This window comes from Motacilla alba, chromosome 2 (assembly GCF_015832195.1).
Source record: "Motacilla alba alba isolate MOTALB_02 chromosome 2, Motacilla_alba_V1.0_pri, whole genome shotgun sequence".
Lineage (NCBI taxonomy): Eukaryota > Metazoa > Chordata > Aves > Passeriformes > Motacillidae > Motacilla > Motacilla alba.
In genome coordinates, this window is record NC_052017.1 from 142662905 (window position 1) to 142669215 (window position 6311).

Below are 6311 nucleotides of genomic sequence, written 5' to 3' on the forward strand. Positions count from 1 at the left end.
TGAGCAGCAGCCCTGCATTCAGCCCTGCCCTCGCCTTTTTTAACTCCATTGATTTTTACATAGTGCTGCTTTAGTGGAAAGGTGTGTAATCTTCCTACTCTGAGAAGGAGATGCACCCTGAGCCCTGCAGCAACCTGCCCGAACTCCTGTGTGCCACTGACTGTGGATACCTGCTAGTCCTGAGGGAGTTTTACCTGTTCTTCTTCCACTTCTCTTTTGCTGTAACACAAGATTTGTATGGCAGTCTGGGGGATATTTCCCATGTATTGTGGGATATTTGATGGTTTACTCCAGGCTGGTACAATGGGAACCCCCTGCTTCCTCCCCTAGAAATTGTAGGGACAGGCTACTTAAAGCAGCAGGGGAGTTTGGAGACTCCCTTTATGCCATTTTGTCAAGGAATCTAGTTCCATGACAGAGGGACTGGAACTAGATGGGGACTTCTCTATATTTTCTGGAGGAGGACAATTCCAAGCTTCTCTGCTTTTCAGAGGTTATGGACTCCTAAGGCTAGGCCCCACTTCCAAAAATGCTTCCTCCCTCTGAAAATTGACTTTTTGGGACAGTCCTGCCTAAAGCATGTTAGAAAGAAAACATCATGTCTTTAGATTTTCTGATCTTCCTAAGACTTCATAGAAATAATAATAAAAAAAAGGATAAAAATTAGTACTTTGAATTTCACTTGCTGTTGGAAGTAATTAGGCACAGGGGTAATATCCACTGACGGGTGCCCTTGCTTAAGGCATTGGCAATTATCTCATCTGGAATGGCCCTAATGTGAGTCCCACATGCAATATTAACCTGTATCATTATATTAAATTTCTTGCTAGGTACAAAAGAGGAGCACTATAGGAAAAGGCTTCCTTCAGCACCTTCTACTACTTGCAGTATGTTTCTGCTTATTATTTCAAAGACAGAAGCTCTGGCAAACCAGCGTTGGTTGCAGCATTCGCTGGACGTGGCCAGGCTTGGACATGGTGCTTGGACTATGGAGTTAGGTTGTGTTAGCTGCAGGGAGCCTGGCAGCAGAACTGGGGTGGAAAATGGGGCTTTGGGGGCATCCCTTCATCAGGAACTCTCATCTGGTCTCCAGCCTAATTCTGACTCAAAAAATATCTTTCAAGGTGGGTCCTCATGTTCCCAGTCATTCTCCTACTACTTTTTGGAAAGCATGAGGTTGGTGATGGGGATCAGTCCCTGCAAGTGTGGTTGGAGCACTGGTGGCTGCATCTGTGCAAAGAGCTGGTAGAACAAATACTTGACTTTACAGGCATGAAGTCATCTGCCTTTCCTAGCATGTGCTGCATGAAACATGGACCAAATGGTTGCTTGATGATGTCAGGAAGGAACTGGTGGAAAACCAGAGAAAAGTTAAAACATGTCAGGATTGAACATTTTTTCTTTTTTTTCTTGTTCCATGTGCTTTGCCAGTGAGCTATTTCAGTTATTCACTTTTTTTTCCATAGAAGTTCTTCTGTTGTCATAGTATTTTTCACCTTCTCTTTTCTTGTATTTTCCCCTCAGTGCCACTCTTTCCAGTAGGAAAGCAAAAAAATAGAGAAAAGGTATAAAGTACAGCCTTTTCAGTATTACTGGACAGAAATTTTAAAAAAAATTAGAGAAAATAGGCATAAAACTTAAAAATATGCATTTTGACCAAAAAAAAAGCCTTTTAAGATTGAGAGACTTTTCATTTGAAAATGTTCAAGCAGCTCTAGGAAAAAAAAAGGAGCTGGGGGAAGTGGGATATAATTTATTACCACTAACATCTGCTGTAAATCAGTTAGGTGTAGGCAAACATTCCCTACCAGGGCAGAGTGAGGTCAAGGTGAGAGGTGATAAAGCAATAATTAAAAAAACTAGTGTCCTCCAGCTACCTTCAGTAGGCTGTAAGCAGAAGAGAAAGTGCTTTCTGCAAAACTGGGGTTCTGTGTAGAAAAATTTCAAAGGAGTGGGGGAGGGGGGGAATAATTTATATTCAATGGAAAACGATCAGTTTATAACACATCTCCAACAATTTCCAGAAAGAACCACCAAAAAATTATACTTTCCTGTTTTTCCAGTTTAAAAATAAGTAGAAAAAAGGTTGTGCTTATTGTGAAAAGTTTAATTTTATGTGACATTTGTGTTGAAAAACTCTACAAAAAGATATTATTGTCCATCTTGGGAAAAAGGGAGAACAGGTACAGCATGGTAGGCAAAATAATGAAGCTGACAACAATAAACTTTACAGAAACATTCCAGCAGAAATGGGGTAGAAAGAAATTTTCAAACTCAGGCAAGCAGAATTATCAAAGCCAAAGAGTGGATAAAGATTCCTGGAAGGGCACAGCAGCTGCAAAAAATCCCCCATCACCTTAGGAAAAAAAAAAGGCCAGTGGCCTTACTCATTACAGATGTGAAGGTGCTTGCTTTTAAATTGGGAAAAACCTCAACCACATCCACCCTTGATGTACCCGCAACAGCTGAGCTTTCTGATCACTTACTCTATATCCCCAGGATGTAGCTTTGTGTATTCCTAGAGCTGATAACAAAATTGTCACTTCTTCCATAAAGAACTCTATGGCTACTGAATTAAGACAAGTCAGTTCATTAAAGATTAAAAGGGTTTAGATATGCATGTGAAAGATAAAGCACATGAAATAATTATTGAGATCATGAACAAACTGCTCAAGAAAATTATCATCAAACTATGAGGCCCGAAGCTCTGTTACTTTTCATGTTTCAATTACAAGCTCTATCATTATAATAGTTAGGAAATTTTTTTTCATTATAGATTGGAAAGAAAGATCAGTTCTTTACCGCCCTACTTATTGGATTTGGAGAAGATTTCAACAGAATAAATAAAACATTTGGAGAAAGAAATTGCAAGTCCCAGTTTTGTCATTCTCCACCCTTCAGTCACCTGGAGGCTTTACAGCCTTGAAAAAAATGACATAATATATTGACATGAAACTAATGTATTTTCCCTTTAGAGCATGGCCAGCCCTGTGTCCCAGACCTTTCTCTCTCTAGCTACCAGAAACTGGATGCCAGAGTAATACTGTGACACGCTAAATCACGTTCCCTAATCACACTGTGACTCTGTCTGGATTTACTACAGCAAATACTAAAACTTTGCAAGCATTAGAGAAAATTAGTTGAAAATGCTATCCAAAGGGATTTCATAAACACTGACACAACTTACCATAAACTCTATTTTTCTTGAAAACTTCAGTAATTAACTTGCTGTACTACAAACCATATCTCTTTGTGCCCTGGCTTTCAATTTTAACATTTCTTTGGAGATCCCTGCCACTTTTATTACTAGTCCTGCTCCTTCCTAAATGAGCAGCCAAGGAGGTTTACTTTTGAGATCAGCATCCCTGCTGGCAATGTTGCGCTAGGAAAAGCAACAAGCCCCCTTCATCCAGCAAACCATGTGCTCTTGCATTACACAAGAAACATTGTCACTTTCCCCACTTTTCATTCAGTGAAATACAGCAGAAACTGTTTCTAACAGGTTTAACAACATGTTTGTTCTTTTATTAAGCAAATAACACCTCTTGAAGTTATGAAAAGGTCCAGGCATTAGAAACTGCCCTGACAAGAAGCACTTGACTCTTAGTGGTACCTACAGGCTGCAATGCACAGGAGGCTGTGCATGTTTCATTTTCAACTGGTTTTAGTTTTCTTTCTTGAAATAAGAAAAAACCCCAAACCCTGAAGCATTTCCTTTTTTGCCTCTCCTTCATTGTTTCTTATTACAATGGCAAAAATGGGGAGTATTTTCATAGTCTTTTTTCCTCCCTATTTTCTTTCCAATGTGGCATGTGAAGGGAGGAAACCAAAGACATGTACAAACAATTGTTTTACCAGCTCTGCTCAAAAAATGCTGCATATAAATATACAGTAAAGGGTACTAAAGAAAGCAGATGTCACATAGAGAGGTCCCCATAGTGTCAGAGTAGCTGCTGGCTTCATCTTTTCCCAAAGATATGTGGACAGTCCAGACAATATTGAGAGAAAACTAGAAGTTGAATTATGCTCCACAGACCCAAGTTGCAATAAAAATGTTGTGTGGAGAAATCTGACTCTCTCTACATCATTCTCTATAGCTTTCCAGGATGTCAATTGTGCTGAAACGACTGGGTTGGAAGGACACCTTGGACATGTGAGCATCGCACCGGGCTCATTCTGCAATTGTCACTAAAGTTTTCCTTGGATTCCTTTTAAAAAATGTTTGAAAAAGATGCCTTCTCAATGTGGTGCCCCTGGTTTGTTGCAGAAAACTTAAATGACAAACAGAAGTCAAGAGTTCCAGACATTAACAAACAGTATGACAAACCCCAGTTAATCACCAGATTTGTTTAGCAATTAGAGGATGTTTTAAAAAGAGACGTAAGCTTCTCATGATCTGGGTCTTTGGAAGTCATAGGAGCAATTATTTTAAACTGTTTTTACAAATGAAGACTAAATGTATACATAAAAATTAGTGCTATATTTCTTGTCAATCCCTTATCACAAGGAGTTGAACATTTGGAAGTATGGATGGGTGCCACGAGACTTGTCATAGACATGTGAGAGTCAACACTGTTGTGAATGCTGCAAGCATCACATGCTCTAAGCACTGAATATTTGGATACAACATAGGCTGTAAGCATGAGTTGTTAGCCTGGAGAGCTTTAGAGTGGTCCAGAAAATTCAAGGTCACTGGGAAAATAATGTTGTTTCTAATTGTATCCACAACTTTTGGAAATAGGTGATGGTCATCATGGAAACATTCCTACAAAGAGAAAGATAAACTCAAATCCATTTTTTTTGCCCGTGACTGTTATTAATTAGGAGTTTTTTATTTTTATGCTTATGCATATGCATGTGTGGGTGTCATCAAAATCCAAACCCTAGAATGCTGATGAGGAAACAGGACTGAGAAACAAACCCAAAGGATAAAATAGAAGTCTGCTGTGTTGTGGCCCCGATGTATGTAGATGAGAAGGAGATGGCCCAGCAGAAGGTTGGGATTGCTGCAGAAAGATGGCTTTTACAGGGAGAAAACTAGGGCAGTGTGGGTGGTGGGGTGGCCTCTGTTAGACCCAGTGAGTCAGAAAGTGTTGTATCCCATACTCAGAAGGGCAGCAGTGCCTGTCCTCTGCTACCAATGCACCAGGGACTAGCACCAGAGAGGTTTGTGGGGAGAAATAGTGATTAGAGAAGAGACTTGCTATTGCCACAGAGACTGCAGCACTTCCCCAAGAAGGAACGGGCTCTGCAGATGTCTCATTTCCATATTTCTCCTCATCACATCACTGTTCTGGCTTACACTCTGGTTATAGGCTTCTCTTTGGGAAAAGCTCCTTCATCTCTTGTGGGAGGTGGTGGCTGCCTTCATCCCACTCTCACTTGCTGTGAATCCCTCTGCAAGTGTTCACCAGTTGAAACACTCATCCTGGCTCAGCCAGGATCTCTCATTTATGCTCTGCCATGTTATCATTGGAGGTTTCAAACGCAGCATGTGTTTGAGGTCTACAAAGCTCATCCATTGAGGAAGATCATGCAACACCATACATTAATTAATCCCCTTCTTAGGCTAAATGTCTTGCATTCCTACCTTGTAATTTCAGCACACACTGCCTCACCAGATTTGTACTTCAGAAGGAGGTACCCACATTCCCCAATGTTCAGGACAACCACAAAGTAGTGTTTGTGTGGTTCTCTTCATGCAGACAAGGGATTGTGACTTTTCCTCTCGTGGAGGTCAGATGAGAGATCTGCTAGTCAATCTTTGGTTACTCAGTGACTAAAGGCCAGAGGTTTATAACCTATTCCAAATACTTTCACACTTTCTGACCATCCTTTCTGCTGCCTGGGGCCCAGACCACACTCTGCCCCGGTGGCTTGCCCCTTCTGATCACATCGAGTCCTAGGAGGCAGATTAAATTGTAAATGAAGTTTCATTAAGCAGGGTTGTGGATAATGCCAAGTTCCAGCTCTTATGCTGGCCTTGGTCAAATCACCCAAACTTCACTTAAAGTGACAAATACAAGGGCACAGCCAAGCTGCTGTCTAGTTGTGTTTTGTCTTAATCCCAACCTCAAGTAGGATGAAAGGATGTGCAGTAACCCTGCTCCATTCCACTCAAACATTGCCCTGTACCTTCTGCTTAGACAAGATACAGCCTGGGTCTCTGTGGCTACACCTCTTACCTCGATGAACTGTGCCTCAGTTTGGGGTCCATTTTCTTGTTAGGGTCCATTTTCTTGTTGTCTTTTATGTTGCCTGTGTTTGCACTGTCTGTAAGGTCTGTGCCTGAATTTTCTCTGTATGGTGAG